This window comes from Macaca fascicularis, chromosome 15 (assembly GCF_037993035.2).
Source record: "Macaca fascicularis isolate 582-1 chromosome 15, T2T-MFA8v1.1".
Classification (NCBI taxonomy): Eukaryota; Metazoa; Chordata; class Mammalia; order Primates; family Cercopithecidae; genus Macaca; species Macaca fascicularis.
Genome location: NC_088389.1, coordinates 48,601,316 through 48,627,931, shown reverse-complemented (window position 1 = coordinate 48,627,931; position 26,616 = coordinate 48,601,316). Strand labels below are relative to the sequence as shown.

At 47.0% G+C, this 26,616-nt stretch overlaps 1 protein-coding gene across 11 annotated transcripts in view; it reads right to left on the bottom strand.

The window, feature by feature from the left end:
* The window catches only part of PTPN3 (protein tyrosine phosphatase non-receptor type 3), a 123,421-nt gene extending 112,974 nt beyond the window's left edge, over nt 1-10,447 (bottom strand). For 8 of the 11 annotated variants that reach the window (XM_074016861.1, XM_074016865.1, XM_045373599.3 and 5 more), the window contains exon 1: nt 10,359-10,447. The gene's annotated coding sequence lies outside the window, so the exon portion shown is untranslated. Of the gene's footprint in view, nt 1-9,800; nt 10,093-10,358 lie in introns of those variants that run through there. The other 3 variants (XM_005581105.5, XM_074016858.1, XM_065530247.2) reach the window with 1 other exon arrangement.
* Nucleotides 10,448-26,616: the final 16,169 nt, after the last annotated feature.

Here is a 26,616-nt window from a genome sequence, read left to right as displayed (position 1 = left end):
TGTGGGGTTGGAGGGAGGAGGGAAGTACTTACTTTTTTTTCTTTATTAGAGATGGAGTCTCGCTCTTTCACCCAGGCTGGAGTGAAGTGGCATGATCTGGCTCACTGCAACCTCCACCCCCACACCCCAGGTTCAAGTGATTCTCCTGTCTCAGCCTCCCAAGTAGCTGGGACTACAGGCGCCCACCAGCACTATATTTTTTGTATTTTAGTAGAGGCGGGGTTTTGCCATGTTGGCCAGTCTGGTCTCGAACTCCTGACCTCAGGTGATCCACCTGCCTCGGCCTCCCAAAGTGCTAGGATTACAGGCATGAGCCACCGCACCCGGCTGAAAGTACATTTTTAAGCAGTAAAATCTAGTAACATAGTTAACCAGAAAATCTTTCCAACATTCAGCAGTACTAGTATCTTGCATTCTAAGAACTGGAACATTCCTTTACTAACTGGCTTTTCCATTAAAGCTGCTGATGCCTAGAGTAATAAAAACATGACTGCACTGGACAGTGTTCTTAAAGTTCACATGACTAGGATGCTTCCCAGAAAACAGCTCCATTATCTTCACATTTTCATCCTATAATAATTTGTAATCCACGAAGGTAAGGTTTGTATTTTCTTCTAGGCAGAAAATAAGTTAAAGAACCAGATTCTATGGATCCCACAGCCTGACCCCTTGACTGAGAGTCTGGGCACTCGGTATTACAAATCTAGGCTTCCTGATAAATGGCCCTGTAGTGACCTTGTTACTGGGATCCCTAGATGCTGGTTTCCTGCCTGGTTTCTCTGCATCCAAGTCCCTGTCTGCACCTACTGTTCATCCAGTGCCCATCCTCTTGTGCCTGGGTCCCCAATGCCACCTGCTTCCCTGCCTTTGCCAAAGGTCAGTGACTTAGTCATGATCTCAGAACTAGGGCTGGAACAGGGATGTGGGCGTTGGTACAGGAAGAAGAGGTGGAAGTGTGAGCACTAGAGGAAAGAAGATAAGGTCTAGGGTGACTCCTGCCTCCTGCCCTTCTTTGCTTACACAACCCAGCTCTTAAATTCTATTAGAAATTGGTCAGTGGGAAGCACAGCTGGCTTCTTCATCTCCCGGTCCATCTATCATAAACTCTGTCCCTGCTCCTCCCTCCAGCCTGGGTATGCGAGTGAGGTCCCAGACTCTGCCAGTCCTAGTGGCAGGGAGGTACCATAGTGAGGTGAGGGCTGACAAAAGGCCGGTGTGGCAGGCACAAAGCTGGGGAGTGGCATCCCACTGGAGGTGGGACCACAGAGGAGTGGGGACCAAAGCCACAAACATCAGGCCTGCAGGCCACGCAGAGATTAGTTTTGTCTTTATCCAGGTAGAAGATTCCTAGTGCTAGAGGGTTTTCTATGCTGGCCCACCCTGCACTGATCTCAACCTCGAAGTCACTCTTAAATAGGGTGACCACACGTCCGGATTTACCTAGGGCAGTCCCGGCTGAGGCCCGTCAGTCAGGTGCAATTATTAACAGCACCCCTTTTCATTCTCAGATTGTTCTGGTTGGGATGATAAATTCTAGTTGCACTGTTCTTGGGGTCCTAGGCCTGTGAAGTCAGAGCTGACGTTAGAGAAGGCTACCCAAGATTAGCAGGGACCCCTAACCTGATGAGTCTCACCCCTCATCAAACGTTCCATTCGCCTCTCCAGTATCCCTGCCAAACCGTCATCTGGCTTCTGCTTATATACCTGCAAGGGCAGCAAGCTCACTATCTTCTCAGGAAGCCTCTCTTTTTGGGGGAAAGCTTTGTTATAAAAACAGCAGGATTCAAACCTGTATACAGTATGACTGCAACTAAATAACAACATCCAGGCCGGGCGTGGTGGCTCAAGCCTGTAATCCCAGCACTTTGGGAGGCCGAGACAGGCGGATCAAGAGGTCAGGAGAGCGAGACCATCCTGGCTAACATGGTGAAACCCCGTCTCTACTAAAAAATACAAAAAACTAGCCGGGTGAGGTGGCGGGCGCCTGTAGTCCCAGCTACTCGGGAGGCTGAGGCAGGAGAATGGCGTAAACCCGGGAGGCGGAGCTTGCAGTGAGCTGAGATCCGGCCACCGCATTCCAGCCTGGGCGACAGAGAGACACTCCGTCTCAAAAAAAAAAACAAAAAACAAAAAACAAAAAATTAGCCGGGCGTGGTGGTGGACACCTGTAATCTCAGTTACTTGGGAGGCTGAGGCAGGAGAATCACTTGAACCCAGGAGGCAGGGGTTGCAGTGAGCTGAGATCGTGCCACTGTACTGTAGCCTGGGTGACAGAGCGAGACTCCATCTCAAAAAAAAAAAAAAAAAAAAAATCGCTTAGCAGGGAAAGGCTTGCGGGTGGAAGAAAGCAGAAAACCTGCTGACTTTTCCCCTTGCACCTCCTTCCATCTCTCCTTCTCGTTCAACAAATATTTACTGAGTGCATTTGACAGTCCAGGCACTGTGCTTGGCATTGGCACTGGGGACAAAATGGTGAGTTAAAACAGACTCAATGTGAGGGGCATTCTACAAAATAATTGGCTTGTACTTTCCAAAAACGTCAAGGTCCAGCTGGGCACAGTGGCTCACGCCTGTACTCCTAGCACTTTGGGAGGCCGAGGTGGGCGGATTACCTGAGGTCGGGAGTTCGAGACCAGCCTGACCAACATGGAGAAACCCTGTCTTTACTAAAAATACAAAAAATTAGCCAGGTGTAGTGGTGCATGCCTGTAATCCCAGCTACTCAGGACGCTGAGGCAGGAGAATCGCTTGAACCCAGAGTCGAATGCTGCAGTGAGCTGTGATCGCGCCAGAGCGAGACTCCATCTTGGAAAAATGACGACAAAAAAAGTCAAGGTCCTGAAGGACAAAGAACTGTTGGGGAACTGTTTTAGTTTAAAGGAAACTAACGAGACATGACAACCGTACGCAACCTATTTATAAGAGTTGTTTGTTTTTGGCTATAAAAAAAAGGACATCACTAAGACAATGGCAAAACTTAACATCTAGGCCAGGCGTGGTGGCTCAGGCCTGTAATCCCAGCACTTTGGGAGGCTCAGACGGGCGGATCACTTGAGGTCAGGAGTTCGAGACCAGCATCCAACATGGTGAAACTCCGTCACTACAAAAAATACAAACATTAGCCAGGCATGGTGGCACACACCTGTAATTCCAGCTACTTGGGAGGCTGAGACAGGAGAATTGCTTGAACCCAGGAAGCAGAGGTTGCAGTGAACCGAGATCACACCACCACACTCCAGCCTGGGTGGCAAAGTGAGGATGACTCTCTCAAAAAAAAAAAAAAAAACAGTATATAAAACTTAAGGTTCATAGATTAGGTAAACGATGTTGTATCAATATTAATTTATTGATTCTAAAATTTGTAGTTATGGAATATCATTGCTTTTAGGAAATAAATGTAGGGGGAAAGGAGGCATCAATAAATAATCCTCAAATGGTTCAGGAAAGATATATATATATATACAGGGATAGAATAAAATGATAATGTTTGGGGAATCTGGGTGAAGAGTTTATGGGACTTCTTTGATTTATTCTTGCAATTTTCCTATGGGTCTGAATTGGATCAAAATAAGTCATTAAAAGAAAAAAAAATCAAACTTAGAAAATTTTTTTTTAAGAAAAAGACCCTGCCTTCACACAGCTTATAGTGTAGCTGGGAGACAGGTACTAATACAAATAATTACACTAATTAGCTGCAAAATTGCCACTAGGAAAAGTGCTATAATAGAGAGAGATCTGGTGGCATGAACATTTATAGCAACAATTTAACTCAAGTCAGGAAGGTGAGCAAAGGTTCTGCAATCATGGAGCTGAGACACACAGGATGAAGTAATCAGTGGGGAGAAGGTGAGCAAAGGTTCTGCAATCATGGAGCTGAGACACACAGGACGAAGTAATCAGTGGGGAGGGGGAGAAGGTCCCAAGCTCTTGCAGTCCCTGCAGCAGGAAGGAGCACAGTGAGGTGAGGGCTGGAAAGAGCATGAACATAGGGCCTGCAGGAGATGCCGAGAGATCAGCTTTGTCTTCATTTTGAGAGAAATAGGTGTGTATGGAAGACTCCTTCGTCTGCGGAGTAGAGAATCCACTGGAAGCGGGAGAGGGCATGTGCAGATCGCGGCAGTGCTGAGAGTGGACCAGCTGCTTTCATGAGAAGCATCGTGCATAATTTTTCTTGTGTTCCCTGACACTTTTATTTTCTACAAGAACCATGTATGCATTTGATTACCAGAGCAGGGGAGGGAACTGGGGGGGAACCAGTGGGGAAGACTGAGCTCAGGAGGCTAACCTCCCCTCCCCAGGCCCAATAGTGGCTGGTAGTCAAAAGACAGCTGATGGAGCTGGTTGCTGCCTCCCTCACTGAGAACCTCTGGGCTAGCCCTTAAGCTGATGTGGCTGAGGGAGGTGGCACGCATGGGCCAGGTCTCCAACCCCACTCCTACACCAGGGGCCCCTCATCAGCACAGTGTTCAGGCAGCCATGGCCCCTGCACAGTCCTGGATGCTTCCTCTTGGAACATCCCTTCAGTCCTGAGAACCAGGACCTGTGGTTCTGGCTGGGGAGGGACCCTTACTCACCCACAGCGACTCAGCACTGGACACAGATCAAAGTGCTTGTCTGGAGGGTCAGGGGTCTGACCACAAAGCGAGGAACCCGTTTTCTATGCCAAGTTTTGCCTTAGTTGGTTTTCCACATTAGCTCATTTACGACAGTCAACTTAAAGGGAATAGGTGCCATTATGATTCTCATTTTACAGGGTGGAAGTTGATTACACAGTTGGGTCATTATTGTCATGTCCAACTAAATCAGAGTCGAGAGGCTAGGGGAAAAATACTCAGGGCACATAACATTGCTCCAAAAATAAAATTCTCTGCAAGCCTGGCTGCTAAAACTGCCTGTTACAACCTAAAATCAGTTTTATTTAATAACTACTGAAACAAATTGCTGTGATTCTAAGTCTAGTTTTATCTACCACCGTCATGCAACAATCAGAGCTTGCCAGCTCCCGAAGAGCTTCTCTAGTGCCAATGGCCATTTTTTTTTCAAAACAATACGTAACATTTCTCATTCTAATAACACTCCCAACCTTCTCTTTGTTTTCCAAATCAAAGACCACCTGGTCTGTATAGATTTCCCAAATTATTATTCTTACTTCACAAGCAAAACGTTTTAAATTTAGAGAAATATCTGTTTTTATATTTTATTTGACTTTGACAACAGATGATTTGTCTAGGCACAGACTTGGGTTCAAATGTTGGCTGCAGCCAGGCACAGTGGTTCATGCCTGTGATTCCAGCACTGTGAGAGGCCGAGGCAGGAAGATCAGCTGAGCCCGGGAATTCAAGACCAGCCTGGCAACATGGCGAGACCCAGTCTCTATATTTAAAAAACAAACAAAAACCACAAAAAGACAAATCTCGGCTGCACTGCTTACAAACACTGTGCCCTCTGGTGGTTACTTCACCTCTCTGAGCCTCACTTTTCTCACCCCATCTGTAAAATGGGGCTGGAAGGAATCAGTAAGATTTTGAGGCTAAAAAGCACTGTTTGTTCCCTATTAGGGCTCAGTACAAAAAATTCACTTCACTCTACACTGCTTAAACATTTACTAAAAGCTTGTGTATCCTAACAGTAAATCATGGGACCTGAATTTTCCAGGACTATCCCAATTTCAAATCCTCTGTCCTAACTTTCCACATAAACCATCAAAATGTTTCAAAAATTCCACTCTCTCAGTATCCAAACACTTCTCAGGCCTCCTCTTGCACAAAGCAGTGGCACACACATTCTTTTTTCACACTACAGATCCCACTCTTTGGTTCAGAAAATGTAGTCAGCAGAGTCCTGCCGGCCCCCTAAAGGAAATGGGGTCAGTGCTCCATTGCAACTCAGACTGGGCTGTTTCCCGGCACATCTATGTAAAGGCGGCCAAGAGAGGCCGTGCCACAATCAGAGCATCACCCACAGAGGGACATACACTGGGCAGAGGAGTTCAGCCCCCCCTACTTGTACCTGAGAGGCAGCCTGGCCACAGGGTTGCTGTGAAGATTAAATGAATTAAGTTAATATTTGGAGAGCACTCACAACAGCGTGTGGCAACCAATAAGTACAGATGAGTGCTGATAACTAAAACCAGAGGCATCCCTGCAGAAGTTACTCCTGCCTCAAAGACAACACAGTGACATCGCTCCCATCCAGGTGAAAACAAGGAGAATCAAGGAGAATAGGCACTTAGCCCTGGCTGGGTGAGGCCTGGCCCACCCAGAGATAAGGCAGACCCTAACCACAGCAGGTGGGTTCTGCACTAATGAACACCAAGAGGCTGGACTTGGCTGGGTGTGGTGGCTCACACCTGTAATCGCCACACTTTGGGAGGCCAAGGCAGGAGGACCGTTTGAGCTCAGGAGTTCGAGACCAGCTTGGGCAACATAGTAAGACTTTGTCTCCACAAAAAATAAAAAATTAGCTGGATGTGGTGGCACATGCCTGGAGTCCCAGGTGCGAGGTACAAGGAGGACTGCTTGAGCCATGATCAGGCCACTGCACTCCAGCCCGATGACAGAGACCTTGTCTCAAAAAACAAAAAAGACCAGACTGGACTTGGAGAAGAGTCACCATGCCTACGATCCACAAAGTCTCTTCATGCCTTTTCCCCTGCTGTTTTGCCTGCCCCAAATGCCATCTTGTTCCTAACTTTGAGGCTTAATTCAAATTAAGCCTTGAAGTTAGAACTTCTCCCCATGGTTAGAACTACTCCCCACAGTGTCTCCTGATGCCCATGGGAATGAATGGCTGCATCCTCTGGTGTCTCCTGCATCTAGCTTATCCTTTTAAAGCACTTACAGGACCATGGACAAATGGATGGAGACACACATACACACACACACACACACACAAACGTCACTGTCTTCCCAAATACACCATGAAGGCAGGGGTTCAGTGTTCACCTCTGTAGCCCTATGGCCTAACACATGGTAGAGACTCAATAAATGTCTCAATTTGCTGTTAAATCTGTGCTCACACCTGGTCTTGGAATAATAAGTTAACCTGGGGGCAGTGGGAAGCTTCAGGTGCACACACAAGCAGAAGCGCTGGAGATGCAAGATTTCTGGGTCTTAGAACCCATTACCAGATCAGTTTTCAGCCAGGGGCTTACCAAGTATTCCTCAGGTCCTTCTCGGCCAGAGGAAAGAAGACACCTATAAGATCAGGCTCTGAGGTCACCCGGATCCAGCCAAGAGCAGTGTGGACACTGACCTGGTCACCTCCTGTCTCTATTAGAGTTGGTACAAAGAGCTGATGCTTGGGTAGGCTACCCTACCCCCACCAGCCCTTCCAGGCCAGGGTATGTGCTGGGTGTCTTCAGCTTTCCAGCTTCTACAACAGATCTTGGGAAAAGATAAAGAGGCATTGTCCCTGCTTTCCAGGACCACAATGCTGGAAGGTGAGCTCTCCTGGGGAAAGATGTAGGGACCACAAATTGCTGGTCTCTTCTCAACCACCACAAACCCTGACGGTTGGGGAAAGGCAGGGTGCCATGTCTTCTCACTCCCTCCCATCTGAGCCCTTCTGGTAGGTTATGCCTATCCTAGAAAATGTTGTCTTTTGCGTGCCTGGACCTGTAGTTCAGAAGGTCAAAATTGGTCCCTCTTGCTCCTGGCCCCACTCTACCACCTTTGCCAGCTCAGTTTCCTTATCTGCAAGGTGGGGAACGGGGTGGGGTTTGGCAGCAACAAACCCCACTGTGTGTGAAACCTTCCAGTTCACAGCCAACAAAGTGTTGGTCTCAATTCTCTAAAGCCAGTTACCACCTTGGAACCCCAACTTCTTCCAGGGATAAGATTTGTCTCTGACCTTGCCTCCCTAACCAGGTTTCTGAGACTTCAATGAGCATGCTTAAAACTACCAGACTATCTTCTGTATGATAAAAGATGAATCGAGGGCTCAGAGACATGACTGATGATATGGTATGGGATCCTGAATCTGCTTCCATGGTACCTTGGGCTTTTTCTACTGCTCCAAGCTGTCTGAGGGCCCACCACCTGTCTGGCCTGACCAGGGCCTGCCCTTTCCTGCAGGGAAGTGGATGCAGGCACCCTGGATTCTCTGGGGTCCAACCCACATCCCCACCCAGCACTACATCTGCCATATAGAAGTTCAATAAATGCCTCAGCTACTCTGAAATGCCTTCAGTAACTTGACCTTTTACATTCCCCAGCTAATGTCTAATTTGCATATATGAGTCCTTTTCAGGAGATGGCAAATCACTAGAGACAACGCAGGACCAATACAGAGTATTAGGCATGTTCTATTCTACTCTAATTCTCTGCAAATTGGTATTCCATTAACTGCATGTGGGATTTATGGGAGCTCGCTATAAACTAGAATATTTAACTAGAATGGCCTACTCTGTCAGATAATAGCTTACTGTTGTTAATTTTCAACTAGTCAATCTCAAAAAAGTTTCCAACTTCCAATATACTTCACATCTTGATTTAATCATCCGGAAAGTCATCCATATCAAAGCCTCCATACAACAAAGGGGCAGGCAGCTTGATGCAGAAGAAAAAGACCTGCCCTTGGAACCAGGAGACTTGGGTTACACATCCCAGCTCTACCACATACTGTGTAACTGGCTGCTCAGAGCCTCAATGTCCTCATCTGTAAAATGGGAGTGACACCAGCCTCACAAGAGTTGTAAAGATTAAATGAGATGATACAGGTGAATGTACTCTGTAAGTTCTACAAGGTTATGCAAAGGTTAGTTATTACAAAAGCACAAGATGAAATTATCAAACAACTCAGGCTAATGACAAAAAGCATGAATTAAACTGGTGTTTCTAAAGGGGTGCGGGAGTGGCATTTTGCTCCCTAGGGGACATCTGACAATACTGGAAGCATTTTTGGTTGGAACAACTGGGAGACAGGAATTGCTACTGCAATCTACAGACCAGGGATGCTTCTAAATCCTACAATGCCCACGACACAAAGAATTATCAAACCCCAAATGTCAATAGTGCAAGGCTGAGAAACCCTGATCTAAATAATCACTTAAAGTTGGATTTGAGAGCTTTTTAGAACAGAAATCTTCCTAAGCAGGCTTTACTTTCTCCCATCATCTGCTTAAACATTTGCAAGATGGATCATCTTACAAAACAGCTCTTTTGTAAGTGAAGCCAAACTGCCAACTTCTGGAGTTTCTGAATGTATAAAACTGCTTTTAAAGGAGATGCTCTCTGATTACAATTTGGCTAAATTGCTTTTCCGAAGGCCTTGACTTCGGCAGAAGTTCTCCTGGGCACAGAGATAGGGTCTGTCACTCCACCAGTAGGCCGTGAAGATGGTTTCCTAATTCTAATTTCCTGCTGAAATGAGAGCCACGAGGGTCTCTAAACGAATTAAATTCACATCACGCCAACTGCTTGCTAGCTTTGTGCCGGGCACGGTGCCAAACACCTCCACATAATTTATCCCACTTAAGCCACTCAACAACCCAGCGAGGTGGGCATTATTACCAGCTGTTTGCAAGAGAGGAAACTGAGGACCAGCGAGGTTAAACAACTTGCCCAAGGTCACTAGCTGGCCAAAGGGGAGTCCAACTTGAACGGAGGTCTCCAGTTTCCAAGTCACAAGCTCCTTCCGCCAACTCGGAAAACCCAGGTGTCAAGTTGTCTCAACTTCCCATGAATTTTTAAGGCAACGGCAACTTCTCAGTAAGTTTAGGTAGCTGAAAATGGGAATTTCCGGGGGGCTGGGCACTCTCACATACACTCCCCTCTCTGCAGCTGTCTCACCGCAGGTACCTGATAAATCATTCCATATCGCCCGCGGAACGGGGAGGATTTATTGGCGCTGGAGTTTCGTGCCAGGCCCAGGAAATGCCATCTTTGAAAGCCGAGAGGCGGATTCACCCTGGGAGCCAAGCGCTGGCCGCCGCGCTTGGCTGGCTCCCCGCGCGCTGTGCGCCCCCTCGGAGCCCCAAGCCGGGGTCGCGGCGGCGCGGGGTCCTCCGGGGGTGCCGGTGGCACGGGCTCCGCGGGTTGCGCCCGCCCCTGCCCGGCCGGAGCGCACGCCCACGCTCCAGCGCAGCGTCCCGGCAGCCCGCCCGCCCGCCCGGCGGAGCCCCACCCGGCGCCCCGCCCGCGCCCTCCCGCCCCGGCCCCGCCAGGTGAGCGCGGCGGGGCGCCCCCTCCCCGCCCCGACGTGGTGCGGGGACCCGGTGCCGCCGCACCCGCCAGCCCGCCCGCGCGTCCGCCGCGCGCCCCAGGGACGGGTGGGGGCGGGGTGGCGCCGAGCGCGACCCCGGCCCCCGGCAGCCCCGCGCCCTGCCCCTGGCTCGCTGGGGTCGCACTGGCCAGTACCTGAAGCATCCGGGGGCGCAGAGCGCCCAGGTAGGTCGCGCGTGCGGGCGGCGCGGAAGCTCGCTCGCGGCGCGACCTGGCCGCCGTCTGAGCATGCCCAGTGCCGCCCGCGGGCGGTTCCCGCCGGCCGGGCTGGCCGCGAAGGGCCCGCGCGCCGGGCGGGGGGCGGGCGTCCGGGCTGGCCTGCGGTGTTCTCCCGCCCCCGCCCCAGGCTGGCGCGCCCCGACGCATCCCCTGGGGCCACCGGGGCTCTCCGCCGAGCTCCGGGCAGGCCCTGAGTTCCCTCACGCATGCATGCAGCCATTCGTTCCACAACCATGACTGGGCACCTACTGTGTGCCAGGCCCTCAGTGATTTCATGCCTGGGGAAGGCAAGCAGTCGGCGCCCAAAGAAACTTTGAAACGAGGAGTCTTGCACGACGGGTGCGCGGTAGAGCTGAGGTCCCGCTGACTTCCAGTCCAGTGCTCGTCCCGCGGCACTAGTAAGCTTCCCTGGTTAAACCTCCCCAAGGCTCGTGGGACCCCTACCTGGTCTGTGCTCCCGCTTCCCACTTCCGCCTCATCTCACACCTGCCTTCCTGAGGATCCTAGAGCACCTTTCTGTCCATCAGACTCTGGAACTTCACCAGCCTCAGGACATTGGCGCGCGCCTTTCCCTCTGTGGGACGTTCTTACCCAGCTTTTCACGTGGCCGGCGCCTTCTCATTGTACATAGGTCCCCTCCTCAGAGAGGCCTTTCCTGACCACCTTCCTCGATTAGCCCTCTGCTCCTGGCCACTCCATGTACTTTATTTTCTTCATAGCATTTAACACGATTTATCCATTATCAGCAAATATTTATTGAGCACCTATTCTGGTTCTTCTCGCGTGGTGAACAAATAGACAAAAATTCTGTCCCCCCGTGGAGTTTGGGGAAAGAGGGACTGGTAACAGATAAACAGCAAATTAGCCAACTGTGCGTTATATTAGAAAGTGATAAGTTCTAAGAGGGAAAAAGAGCAGGGTCAGGAGGTTTGGGGGTGGAGGTAAGTAGTGAATTTTCAGTGAAGCAGTCGGATAGGGCCCTTGAGCTGATGGGCGGTCTGATCGGGTGACACTGAGAAGGTGATAGTAGTATTTCAGCCACGCAGATAAGCGGGTAAGAGCATTCCTGGCCGAGGGAACAGCCAGTGCAAAGACCCAAAAGGGCGCCGGACCGCTTAGGGAACGGCAAGGAGGCAGAGGAGCAGATGAGATCTGTCACTTTGGCTTTTCCTCCGATTTGTTTAATTCTCATGTTGTATTTCCCTCCTGAATGTCAGCTTTGGGGCTGTAGCTCTGCTTGTCTTTACTGCAGGGACCCCCCTGCGACACCGTCTGGCACACAGTAGGCGCTCAAACATTATTTGTTGAATATGTGAACGAAGGGATGCAGAGATGGCTGGAACCCTCCAGTCGGGCCTGGGTGCCAGGTCCTGGGGGCGGTCGTTCCAGGGATAGACTGAGGCCCCGGCAACCCCTAGAAGCTCATTTCGGTCCTTGTCCCCGAGCCGCATGTCCCGGGATAACGCCGCTGCAGCGGGTGCCGCCCGGGCGTCGCGTCGGGGGGAATTCCGACGGAGCCCGGAGTCCAGGGGCAGGACTGCCAGCGCCCCGCCCGGCCCGGCCTCGAGTCGCCAGCAAAACCTGGAGCTGCGGCGCCCGCTCAGCACCATTCGGACCGGCGGGGAGCGCACTGGGCATGCTCGGAGCCGGGCGGGGCTGGAGCCCCCGGAAGGAGGAGCCCCCTGGAGGGGCAGGCGACGCCCCCCGCAGAGCTCCACCCAGCGCCCCGGGGCTCAGCGGGTGGCATTCTCTGTGCTTTCCCCGCTGCCTCATCCTCTCTGTGCTTCAACCATTGTGAATACCTACGCTTCAATCTGGGCCCCAAGTGGAAGTTGAATGAAATAAGGAACGTAAACGTGTTTAGACTACCTTAAAGATCCATTTGTTGAGTGGCTACCTAAATCAACCGTCATCCTCATGCCAGTTTGCCAACTGCTGAGATGAGGAAAACGAGGTCAACGGAGGATGTGTGAATTTTCGAAGTTGTCTTAATTTGCTGACCCCTAGACTGAAACTCCCTTTTCTTTTCTCACAGCTGACAGCCGTCAGCTTAAACGATGCCCTCAAATTCGAGCTAGAAACGTGCTTACACCTAAAGGAAAGACCTAAATATTTTTAATATCATGCATTTTAAATCACCATAACAGAAGCAGGAACAAAATGAAAGAATACTCCCCAAATTGGAAACAAAGTACTCAACAATAGAGGGATGATTAATTAGGTTATGGTATATTAGTTGAAATAATAGCTATCTTATACTAAGTTAAAAAGACCATGTTGCAACAGGGAAAACTTAGGGTACAATGTTAAATGAAAAAAAAAATGCAGAAACCAGGTCGGGTGAGGTGGTTCATGCCTGTAATCCCAGCACTTTGGGAGATCCAGGTGAGATGGTAGCTTGAGCCCAAGAGTTCAGGACCAGCCTGGGCAACAATAGAAACACCCCATCTTTGCAAAAAAAAAAAAAACAAAAAACTTATCCAGGTGTGGTGGCATGCACCTGTGGCCTCAGCTACATGGGAGGCTGAGGTGGGAGGATCTCTTGAGCCCAGAAGGTCAAGGCTGCAGTGAGTTGTGATGGCACCATTTGTACTTCAGCCTGTGTGACAGAGCGAGACTCTGTCTCAACAACAACAAAGCTAAAAACACAAATAGATTGTGTAAACATGGTGTTGACACATTCACCAACACTAGAAGGAAATATGGGAAAATATAACTGGTCATTTTTTTGAAGTAGTAAGGTTGGTTTTTTTCAAAGTTTATTAACGTCGCAATGACATGTTTGCAATAATAAGCATTCGAAAGATCAAATTAGGCCGGGCGCAGTGGCACACGCCTGTAATCCCAGCACTTTGGGAGGCCGAGGCGGGCGGATCACGAGGTCGGGAGATCGAGACCACGGTGAAACCCCGACTCCACTAAATATACAAAAAATTAGCCGGGCGCGGCGGCGGGCACCTATAGTCCCAGCTACTTGGGAGGCTGAGGCAGGAGAATGGTGTGAACCCGGGAGGCGGAGCTTGCAGTGAGCCGAGATCGCGCCACTGCACTCCAGCCTGGGCGAGAGGGCAAGACTCCGTCTCAAAAAGAAAAAAAAAAAAAAAAAAAAGATCAAATTAAAAATTCTTGTTTTGTGTATATCTAGTTATAATAACTGCTATTATCAAGCTCAAGTATGATGAATATTTTATATATATTCTCTCTTTAATCCTTACCATCACTCTACAGAGTGAGTGTTTTAGCTCAGTTTTACAGAACAGAAAACAATCTAGGGGCTGTTCACAACTGTTAAGAGGGTGAGGATTTGAACACAAGTCAGTCTGATCTCAAAGCCAGGGTGTTAGGTTTTAGGACACACTACCTCTGTGTAGTAGATTACTATGTATTGATGATAAGAGAAGCCATATGTCATTTCATTTTGTGGCTTTTTTGCCTTGTTTTCTCTACCCTTTGATGTGTTTGTAGGCTACAGATTACCTTTAGATGTTCTAATCTCCTGTTACTGTTTTATTCTTGGGGCCAAAATGTTAAAGTCCATCCTTTTAAGCTGTTGCACCTGGAGTGACATAAGGTTATTATTACCAATGACAGTTGATCTTATATCATAAGCTCCCAAACCTTACGTAAATGGGGCTTTTGAATGGACACATAATCTTCTTTGTCTATCGTTGAACCCAGCCAAGTGTAGAGCAAATTAAGGCCCAGTTGGGAATTGAGCTGTACTCGGTCCCAGATCGGCTGGTCCAGAGAGGACCCACATAGATTACTGTCTCTGGGCAATCACGTTGGAGGCAGGATCACAACATGATGGAACCACCTGGTCCATGGACTCCTCAGGGACTTTTCTGTGATAAAATGACAGAGAGCTGACAGTCCTGATGATGTTTGCTGAGGGAAAGCCAGGACCCTAACAGCAGCCCTCCTCCTGCGAAGCTCAGAAATATAGTCAGCTCTCTCTATTAGTGCTGGTAGACTGTACCTGGCTCAAAAATCCAGAAACCATGAAAAACAATAACTAACAACAAAGAAAACAAAAGAGCATCATTTTAATGGAGAGTAAGATACACTACAAACTGAATATACCTCACAGGTAATGGACCATATTCGTACAAGAGGAACAAGAGATGAACATCTAAACATAGTTATTAGCAGCGTTCCCAGAAGCTGCCACCGGGGCAGAAAATCTGGTGCCAGGCACCGTATGCAGGCAATTGGCTAAGGGAATTTATAGGAAGAGTTTCCTGGAAGAATCACTGAGGATTGTCATTCGCATCAAGACTTGGGAAGTCTGCCCTACTTGTACTGCTCCAGTGATTTACAAAGCACGGCTCTGAGCTGAGATGCTAATACTCATCAATTATTTGTGCTGTTAATGCAAGCTTACGAAGAGCCTGATAATCCATAAATACATGGGCAAATGGTGCTGTTAGAATGACATGAAAAGAATATGATGTAAAAGGCCGGGCGCGGTGGCTCAAGCCTGTAATCCCAGCACTTTGGGAGGCCAAGACGGGCGGATCACGAGGTCAGGAGATCGAGACCATCCTGGCTAACATGGTGAAAATACTAAAAAATACAAAAAACTAGCCGGGCGAGGTGGCGGGCGCCTGTAGTCCCAGCTACTCGGGAGGCTGAGGCAGGAGAATGGTGTGAACATAAGAGGCGGAGCTTGCAGTGAGCTGAGAACCGGCCACTGCACTCCAGCCTGGGCGACAGAGCAAGACTCCGTCTCAAAAAAAAAAAAAAAAAAAAAGAATATGATGTAAAATATACATGGTATGGTATGTGGGAATTAAGTAGATTGAACTATAAATTGCCATGCAGGGTGCAGTGGCTCACACCGGTAATCCCTACACTTTGTGAGGCTGAGGTGGGAGGATTGCTTGAGAGGGGAGTTCAAGACCAGTCTGGGCAATGTAGCAAGACCCTGTCTCCACAAATAAGAAAGAAATTAGCTGGGTGTGGTGGCACCCATGTGTGGTCCCAGCTACTTGGGAGGCTTAGGTGGGAGGCTCACTTGAGTCAGGGCAGTTGAGGCTGCAGTGAGTCACAATTGTGCCACTGCACTCCAACCTGGACAACAGAGCGAGACTCTGTCTCAAATAAATAAATATAAAATTACCATTTTATGGGTCAAAATGGTTGAACATTGACAACTTCCTATATTTCAAATTAATGCATACACATAGAACAAAAACTAGAAAAACTGCACCAAAATATTATTGGTGGTGTGTCTGAGTATTGCATTTATGTGCAGAGAGGCAAGCTACAGAAGTTATCTTTTACAAAGTAGGTGAATTTCAAGTCTTTGGGCATCTATTTTTTTGCATGTCTTTATAGTTCTCTAAATCTTATGTATGTTTCTTTCATAATCTGGAAAAATGAAACAAATTCAAAAGTTGGCTAGCTAAAGAAAATGATGTAAAGAGAGGGAAAATGGCTACTCCAGAATTGCACAAAAAAAGTGAGAGGCTCCTTTCATGGAGGGTGAAGCCCACCCTGCCTACCGACAAGGAAGAGTCACCAGGTGTGGCGAATGACAGCAAGATGTTTATTTCTGTCCCAGGAGCGAGAGGGTGGTCAGCCAGGAGCATGCTAGAGAAGTGTTAGTCAAATTCAGGACACTTCATCCCCTGAGCCTGTGTTCTGAGCTTCCTGGACTCGATGGAAGTCACTTTGAGAAACACAAACATTTCAGTCTAATGTTTTATCCATTGAAAAATGTCTTTCTCGGCTGGGTGAGGTGGCTCATGCTTGTAATCCCAGCAGTTTGGGATTCTGAGGCGGGCAGATCACCTGAGGTCAGGAGTTTGAGAACAGCCTGGCCAACATAGTGAAACCTGGTCTCTACTAAAAAAAATACAAAAATTAGCCAGGTGTGGTGGCACACGCCTGTAATCCCAGCTACTCGGGAGGCTGAGGCAGGAGAATCGCTTGAACCTGGGAGGCGGAGGTTTCAGTGAGCCAAGATCGCACCACTGACTGCACTCTAGCCTGGGTAACAGAGTGAGACTCCATCTCAAAAAAAAGAGTCTTTCCTCTGCAAATTATCACTGTAAAAGAGGAGTTTTGTCTGTAAAACTGATAAATTTAGTATGAGTACAGGAGCAGTAATGAAGGGATTGTTGTCAATTAGACATTGGAAAATTCATTCATTAAATATTTATTATGCACCTGTGATGTATCAGGCACTACTCTAAGTGCTTGGGAGACATCTGTGAACACAACAAAAATATCCCTGCTCTCATGGAGCATACGGTCTAATAGAGCAAGCTACAAGGAACAATAAACATCATAAATAAATGAATTGTAAAAAGAGTAGGGTAAGTGTAGTAGGGAGAGGGATGGTGGGCAGAAAGTTGTAATTTTAAATAGGATTGAGAAACAATCTCTTAAGCAAACACTTAAGCAAAGACCTGAAGGAGATGTGGGTGTTATTCTTGCCGGTATCTGGGGGAAGAATCTTCTGGTCAGAGAGAATAGGCTGGGCGGTAACAAGGCCCTTGAGGGAGCCTCTCTAGATTAAAGAAGCTGGTAGGCAAGGGAGAAAACTGCAGGAGATGGAGTCAGAGAGGTATCAGGCACCAGAACCCGCAGGGCCCTCCCTTCATCCTCCAGTCCCAAGAAGGACTCAGCCTTTCAGTCTCAGTGGGATAGGAAGCCAAGCCAACCTCATGGCTGCCAAATGTGCTTGTCAACTCATCAAAAATAAATCCTTTCCCTTGGGGTGGTCAGTTGATGCCAATTTGGTGGTAAACACAGATTCAAATAAGGGAACCAAAGTTATCTAGCAGTACTCCGCTATAAGGGGGTCAGCCAGACAGTCCAGATTATGCACATATTTTTAATATTATCATAGAGATGGAAAGATAACATTAAACAATAAACTCAGATGATTCCCAGACCTTCAAGGACACTCGTGGGAACTCTCAAGGATGGGGGGAGTTTGAAAAACACTCTTTGGGTGCCCACACTGTAAAACTGACAGAGACTCTAATGGACCCGTGGACCACCATGTGGGTTTGCTGTCACATGGGAAAACAGAAATGTTAAGTGTAGGGACTTTAAGATCCTGCTCTGGAAACTCAGAGCATTGAGGATGCTTCCATCGACAGAAGCTGAGACGATGAGACATGCAGAGTGGAAGTTGGTGTCCTGAACTGCAGCTGACCAAATTTAAACAGTGGCCTTCCCTGAAAGGGGTGGTGTCATCTTACAAAACCCAGGGAAAATGGGTTTGTCAGGAGTCTCTCAATCACAACTTCAAAGTTCATATACTGAAAACAAAGAGAGAAAAACACCCAGGTAATGTAGAATAGTCATACAGTGGTCATGGCTTTGAAAAACCAGCAATGATGAAGGAAATACTCAGTAATCCCTACCAGAGGATTCTAGGGATAAGAGTCAGTAATAATAGTGAAGGCAGTGTTTCTGGAAGTGTGATCCAGGAGCCATGTAGATCACGGTCACCAGGTCACCGTGGGGAAAGAAGTCCATGTGGAAAACCAGACTCCTGGCCTGAGCCATGAACCTTCTGAATGTGGCACCCAAGCACCTGCATTTTATAATTTACTATGATAATTTTTTTGATACAAAGTCTTGCTCTGTCACCCAGGTTGGCACATAGTGATGTGATCATGGGTCACTGCAGGTTCCACTTCCTGGGCTCAAGTGATCTTCCCGCCTCAGCCTCTGGAGTAGCTGGGACTAGAGACACACACCACCACACCTGGCTAATTTTTTGTTTGTTTCTTTGTTTAGATGAGGTCTTGCTATTTTGTCCAGGCTGGTCTCGAACTCCCGGGCTCAAACAATCCTACTGCCTTGGCCTCCCAAAGTGTTGGGGTTACAGGCGTGAGCCACTGCACCCAGCCTATAAGAATCTTAATGTACGCCGAAGTTTTATTAACTTCTGTCCTATGACCTCCAACATACTTACACCAAGAACACAGTCTGAGTAATAAACTAAAGGATGTGAAATTTTGCTAATGGTCTTCCAGGTATCGGTGATGCTTGGATGGATTGAATTGAGGATCAGAACATCAACTTTTTTTTTTTTTTTTGAGACGGAGTCTCCTTCTGTTGCCCAGACTGGAGTGCAGTGGCGCAATCTCGGCTCACTGCAAGCTCCACCTCCTGGGTTCACGCCATTCTCCTGCCCCTGCCTCCCGAGTAGCTGGGACTACAGGTGCCCACCACCACGCCTGGCTAATTTTTTGTATTTTTTAGTAGAGACGGGGTTTCATGGTGTTAACCAGGATGGTCTCAATCTCCTGACCTCGTGATCCACCCGTCTCAGCCTCCCAAAGTGCTGAGATTACAGGCGTGAGCCACCGCACCCGGCCCAGAACATCAACTTTTTGAAGGAGGTGCACATAGAAAGGGTTAGAAGGAGAGGGGAAGAGGAGATGGAGAAAGGGCATGCCCCACCCACAATTAGGGACCCTCAGCTCTCAGGCTCTCTGCCCTTAACCTTGGGTCTCTGATGTCATCCACCATGCTCTCCTGGGACCAGAAGCAAGCTGACCATGTGACTGGAAAGGCAGCAGTAATAGGGATAGTAGTGGTGATGTTTGCTAAGAGCACTGGACCTTAAAATAAACACATCGAAGTATGCAGGATACACACAAAACTGAAACTGGAAAGGTCATCACCTCCTGAAGAGGAACTGTATGAGTGGGGCAGGGAGGGATGGAAGTTTACTGTCTGCCATAAACCTTTTTGTACCTTCTGAATTTTCTTCCTTTATTTTTCTTTCCCTCTCTCCCTCCCTCCCTCCCTCCCTCCCTTCCTTCCTTCCTTGCTTCCATCTTTCTTTCTTTTTGACAGGGTCTATCTCTGTCACCCAGGCAGGAGTGCAGAGGTGCAATCTCAGCTCACTGCAGCCTCAACCTCCCAGGCTTAAGCAATCCTCCCACTCCAGCCTCCCAAGTAGCTGGGACTATAGGCGCATGCCACCACTCTTGGCTGATTTTTGTATTTTTTGTAGAGATGGGGTTTTGCCTTTTTGCCCAGGCTAGTCTTGAACTCCTGAGCTCAGGCATTCCTCCCATCTTGGCTTCCCAAAGTGCTGGGATTATAGGCATGAGCCACAGTGCCCAGTCTGAATTTTCTACCATGTGATGTAAACCTATTTTAAATAAAAACATTCTCATTTGGAAAAAAGTAATGAAGCATGCCTAATATTTTTTCAAAATTATTTTGTTTCCCATCTTGGCTCCCTCCAGATTTTGCTGATCAAGTGTAAAACCCAGGTTTCTTAACAAGCCAAGGCTCTAACTATGACCAGGGCACAAGAATGCATACCTTGCTTGAAAGAAACAGCTGGAAGTCAAGAACTCTGACTACTACTGGAAATTCATACGGCTGAGGGATGGAACAGAAGGGAGCTTTTGGATAAGGATAAAAGAAAAGGAAAAATGGTTTCAGTGACCCAGGGATCAGGAATGATGCCTCCCTGATACAGGTGGTAACCGAATGGCCAGAGAAGTGAGATGGAGAATTCCAACTGCTTGGCGCTTTACTGGAAGTCACATCCATGAAAAGACGGTCATCTGAAAACCGATTCTTGCTTGGCTTACCATTTCATTGCTGAGAAACTGGAAACCTGTCCTGGGCCCAGGAGAACACTGTGCTCCGAATTCCTGGTGACATTTTAAGAAAGGGGGATGCTATTCAGCCTGCCCAGTGATCTGGTGCTTCTAGTGTTGCACGGATGACACACCACAGGATTTCCTCAACTGCGCCCTGGCATCCTGCTAGGATGTCTTTCTCATTTTTTCCATGGTACGCACAGTCATTGCATCACAGTCCAAATGGACTGTCCAGCGGTGCCTTTGTAAACATGAGTCATATGTGAAGTTAAAGGGATCCTTGTTCAGCCAGGGACAGCAGAGTTCCTAAGGCACATCATCTTCACATAAGAGGTGCAAATCGATAAGGGTCATAGGACTTCCTGCTGAGATGCCCAAGCAGTGCCCAGGGACTCACTTTGTGTAGCAGTCACTAAGGCCTCCATCCATAACACTCTTCTTCATCCCTATGAAGTTCTGCAGCTATCATATCAGAAAACATGACTCTTTCACCATTTTTCACCTTCTTGGCTGTCTCTCAGTTTGGTCCTGAATGTTGCTCCCTGTCCAGCCTTGGTCATCCCAGCCCAAGCACAGGCACAAGCCTCTTTCTTGCTTCCCCTTGAAAAATGAAGATCGCCTATATCAGCCTCCCAAAACAACATATTTGACCGTCTCTGCTGTTGATATCCTGGTTAAGGTCCATCTCAGAAACTGCCTCTTCCCAGATTATCTCCGCTGGCTATGAGCTCTCTAATCCCTGCACCAGAGAGTATTTGGTCTGTTTTTCTTTTATACTTCTCATCACATTTTGACTTGCATTGAGTTATCAATGTGTGTGCCCCTTTTAGAAAGATCTTCCCGAAGCCACATAGTCTGTGACTATTATGTCTAAGCAAGATATGTAAAGGGCTATGTGCCCCTTACAAAAAATTGCTTGCTTTTCTGCAGTGAGCAAGAAGGGTGATGTTGTATCTAAAGGTTCTTTGTCAAAAGTCCTTCCAGAATTTTTCTTGCTAGCTTAATAATCAATCAGTAGATAGATAGAAAAGAGATACAGATAGATGTAGAAAAATGTGTCCAGTAGTGTCCCAAATAAGGTATAACTAATCTGTGATTGGATATCACTATGCACTCTAAATTTCTTCCCTATGTGAAACAATTAAGTGAGTTAGGATGTCCCCCCCACCCACCAACCTCCACACCCAAGAGTCATCTAGTTGTGTTAGAAAGTCTACAGGTGGGCAGTGGCTCATGCCTATAATCCCAGTGCTTTGGGAGGCTGAGGTGGGAGGATTGCTTGAGGCCAGGAATTTGAGACCAGTCTGGGTAACACAGTGAGACCCCATCTCTACTTTTTTTTTTTTTTTTTTGAGACGGAGTCTCGCTCAGTCGCCCAGGCTGGGGTGCAGTGGCCGGATCTCAGCTCACTGCAAGCTCCGCCTCCCGGGTTCACGCCATTCTCCTGCCTCAGCCTCCCGTGTAGCTGGGACTACAGGCGCCCGCCACCGCGCCCGGCTAAGTTTTGTATTTTTAATAGAGACGGGGTTTCACCGTGTTAGTCAGGATGGTCTCGATCTCCTGACCTCGTGATCCGCCCATCTCGGCCTCCCAAAGTGCTGGGATTACAGGCGTGAGCCACCGCACCCGGCCTATCTCTACTTTTTTAAAGGAAGATTTACAGGTGAAGGACACATTCCTTTGTTGTCTACCTGCATTGCTGAGTGAGCTAATTCCAAACCAGCTCTGGGGCCTGTGACCTCCATATTTGAGCAGAAGAATTAAAAAGTCAGTAAAATCCTTCATCAAAATTATCAGGAAGTAAAGGGAAGCTAAAACCCTCTTGGTGTCTCACGGTTTTGATTTCATTGCAATCTAGAATTGTATATAGTGCAATATCAATCATGGGAAGCTGCCCCAATGTTGTCAGCCTCTGTGACAATATTTTATTCTCACACTGTAGGGTAAATACATTGTGACAACCTTGATGTTTCTCTTAGTCTTGCACAATTTGCAGTAATCAGCTTTCTTTGATTACGTACGTAGGCTCGGGGGTCTCTCCCTCTGCATTATCTACTAGATTCTCACTTTAACACATTATATACAGTTGTTTAAGTCTGCTACTCCAACTGTTAACTGTCTAACATCTTTTCTTATGCTGGGCTCCTAGATAGAATCTAGCACTTACTGAGAGTGTGATGAGTGAGTGAATTAGTTGACATTGGACTGCCTTATTGATATGCCCGAGTCAGGCCAAGTTCCTTGACTTACCAAGGCCAGTGTATTATTTTCCATTACATTTAGTTCAGTGATATTTTTAAAATGTGCATAATACTAGCACATATTCAAATGCCAATTCACATGAGGGAATAATTTCCCGACAGTGTTATCTAGCTTCTTCTCAAGTTCCCTGGGTGGAGGTCAGTCTTTGTAGTTCATGTTGGGTTCCTGACCCAAACGCAGCTTGTGCCAGTTATGGAAAGAAAAAAAAAAAAGGGCAGTTTTCTATGGTTTGGATAAAGAGGTGACCATGGGAACACGTACAGCTCTGTCTGTTGTTCTGGTAAAGTCACTGAAAACCCACCCCAGCCTGGCTCTCTTATGTACCTGCATGGAAATGGGGATAGACAAGGCCTGTCAAACAAGAGAAAATGGAGCAAAAGGAAAGAGACCCATTCTGCAAAGCCATATGGCATATACAGCAGAGGGAAGTGTTGGTCCCATTCAGGAGGGAAAATATCTTTTTAGCTATTTATTAGGAAACATTGAAGTAATCTTAAAAACTGTGTTATATAAAGAAAAGATATGAACCCAATCTATTCAATGGAAAAATCCAAATGCAGATAAAGGCTTATGAACAGAAATGAGTCATTATAGCACTGCTGATAATTGCTTAAAAATACAAAACAACCAGGCGTGGTGGCTCATACTTGTAATCCTAGCACTTTGGGAGGCCAAGGTGGGGAGATCACCTGAAGTTGGGAATTCAAGACCAACCTGACCAACATGGAGAAACCCTGTCTCTACTAAAAATACAAAATTAGCCAGATGTGGTGGTGTATGCCTGTAGTCCCAGCTACTTGGAAGGCTGAGGCAGGAGAATCACTTGAACCTTGAACCCGGGAGGCAGAGGTTGCATTGAGCCGAGATCATGCCATTGCACTCCAGCCTGGGCAACAAGAGTGAAACTTTGTCTCAAAAAAAAAAAAAAAAAAAAGGAATATATGAAACAAGCAACTGGATGATTATGAAATAGTATGTCTCACTGATTGTTATATAACTCAAAATTATTTTACAAGGAGATTGTAATGACGTGGGAAAATGCTAGCACTAGTGATAATGCTAGTGATTCAACTCCTGTTGAATCACTGCATTATTTTAAGATAGTGGTTCTCAAACTCCAGCATTCAAAGAGTGTAAGACAGAAAGTTGTATTCCTGGCCTAACTCTGTAAAGAAAAACACATTTATGAGCAAAAATTTGAAAGCAAATGTGCTAAAAGATTTTTCTAGATAATGCTATGACTAGTGATTTTAATTTTCGTTTTTGTATTTTTAAAACTTCTACAACATATATGTGTTATTCCAAAAATAAAAAGAAAACATAGCAAAATCCATGTAATCAATATCAAACACAAAACTTTAACTTTCCTCCCAGCAACAAATACATAAAATATTTAGGGGCATATTTTTATGTCAAGGTGATTAAAGCACTGACCATGGGAATTTTATGACTCTCCTATGGGAGGTTTAGCCATGGTGCTTAAGATACCCATAGTGTCCTTCTCATCACCTTTACACGAGCTCTGCTTGCAATCCTGCTGAGTCCTAAAATCCCCATGAGTAAGGGTGACTGTGAGCCATCGACATGCTTAGCAAGACCAATTGGATTCCTTCACCTAGGAGTTTAAACTAGAGAACAGTGGGGAAGTGAGAAGATACACAAAGAGATGCCAGGTTCAAGGGGCAGCCACAGTAACTGTGACAGAATGCAGTGACCCCCAAAGAAGTGACTCTCTAGTGTCCACACTCCTGTGAATTCCCCTTTCACGCTGAGGCTGAGCATGGCCCTAGGACTTGGTTTTGCCAGTGTGCCAATGCCTATCAAATATCTACCTGTCATGTTTGTCATAGGACAGGTAGATATTTGATAGGCATTGGCACGTTGGGGTCGGCCCTCTTGGAAACCTGAAACCACCATGCCCTAAGAAGCCTGAGATGAACAACTTCATAGAGAGGGGCCTAGCCATGCCAGGTTTATCTCAGTCGAACCCAGAGCAGACCTGTAGGAGAATCACCCAGCCAACACATTGCATCATGAGGTGGGGGGGAAAATCATTGTCATTTTCAGCCACTAAGTTTTAGCAGTGGTTTGTTACCAGCAATGGATAACAGAGGCAGTCCCAGTAGGAACTCCAGTTGAATCCCTGTATTATTTTAAGATAGTGGTTCTCAAACTCCAGTATTCAAAGAGCTGAGTCAAAAAGGAAGTGTCTTTAGGGGAGAGACGTTGTTGGCCTCATTTGCCTTCACACCCCAGTGCCTGGAATGATGTTTATCACATAGTTAGACCTGAAGAAATATTTGTAAATAAATGAACAAATGGATCTTGGGAGTTTGTTTAAAATATGCCCACCTCTGGAGATTTCTAATTTGGTAGGTCTGGGTGAGGTCCAGGAAACTGCATCTGAATGATGCTGAGACAGGTGGCTTACAGACCACATTTTTCTCATCAGGGCCTCAAATCATCCTTGCAACCAAAAGAGGCAATTGACCAATCTTCCACCTGGCCATGCAACAGAATTACCTGAGGAGTTTCTTAACGATATTCCTTCTAGATTCTCACCCCTGACCTACCAAATCTGAAAACCTCTGGAGGGGGAGACTCACACTCTACATTATTAAGAAGCTCCTGGGTGCAGCTGGTCCAGCTGGTCCACAGATTGGAGGGCATTTTTTGCTGGCCTAACCAACACAAGTCTCCAAAAGCCATCTGGCAGCCAAACACACTTTTCTCCTGAGAACAAAGAACACACACCTACTCAGTTAAACATTATCACACTAATCTTTAAGGCGTTTTTTGAAAAACAGTTTTCATTTTTACGTCGAGAAGTGTTTATTAGGGTCTCCTTCTAAATCTCAGTGTCTCATCTGTCAAACAAAACTTGGTAACACCTGCTTCCTGAATGCTATGAAGACTACATGAGTTAAGGTGTCTGACCACACATTGAAACCGGAAACACCAAGCACAGGATTTTTAAGACTTTAATCATAAGTGTGTCATACAGGAGATTAAAATAGTTTATCTATTTTTAGGTAATCATTCAGGGTTCTTTAGGAGGTACCTTGTTCCTCCCAAATCAGGGAGAGCCAGGCCTTTGGGACCTCCTACACAAAATGTTTCAGGGAGGGGAAACTGGACACATTTCTTGTTCCTGAACATGATGTTTAAAGCACTGTATGCTCTGAACCCTGCATTACCTTGTTCTTTCCTCCCCCTTGTCCTTTTTCCTCCCTCCTCCTGCCCCTAATGGTTAGCCCTTCCAAAACACTAATGCAGTATGCTGGTTCACATCTTTCACTAGTCCTGGCTCAAGCTGTGTACTATATCTGAAATGTTCTTAATTTATTAATTATTATTGAAACAGGGTCTCACTCTGTTGCCCAGGCTGGGGTGCAGTGGCACAAACACAGCTCACTGCAGCCTCAACCTCCTGGGTCTAAGCGACTCTCCCACCTCAGACTCCTGAGTAGCTGGGACTACACGTATGTGTACCACGTCTGGCTAATTTACCTTAAATTTTTTTTTTTTTTTTTAGTAGAGACAAAGTCCTGCTGTGTTTCCCAGGCTGGTCTCAAACTCCTGGCCTCAAATGATCCTCCTGCCTTGGCCTCCCAAAGTGCTGGGATCACTGGCATGAGCCACAACATCCGGCCTGGAATGTTCTTTATTGTCCATCCCATCCACTTAGGCCTCTCCAGAGTCTTTAATGTCTGTTGCTATCTCCCACCCTCTGGTCAGATGAAATTGATTAGCCCCTGTTTTGAGCTCCCCTGGACATTTGTCCTGGCCCCCCGGAACACCTGGTTGCACTTACCTGAGTACATAACCTTTCCTTCTTCACTGAGTCCAAGCTCTTTGAGGGCAGGGGCTTTTCTTTACTCATCCCCAGGTCTCTAATCCTTAGCGTGCCTAATCCAGAGAATGGACTAGTAAATACTTATTAATTGAGTGTATGAAAGTTAGGGGTTGTCTTTGGTGAATTTAAACTTCTGAAAAAAGAAAGGTGTTTACTCCTGGACATAGTCATGTGTTTGTCTCTGATCCTGATTTCCTGAAGTTGGCCTTTGTCTTTTTCTGCTTTCTGTGCAGAGACTTATGAAAATCAAACAACATGCAACAAGCTGCTTGCTCGATCTTTAGCTGGTGGGGGTATCTAGCAGGTTTGGAAGAGTTTGCATATGATATGTAAATATAATATTTGATGTAAATGGCTAATTAAGATATTAATGAGAAATCTCTTTTGAGGGCCAGTTCTGAATTTTTGTTGTTCCAGCTGGGTGTCCCACATGTACTTCAGACTCAACAAGCCCCAAGCTAAC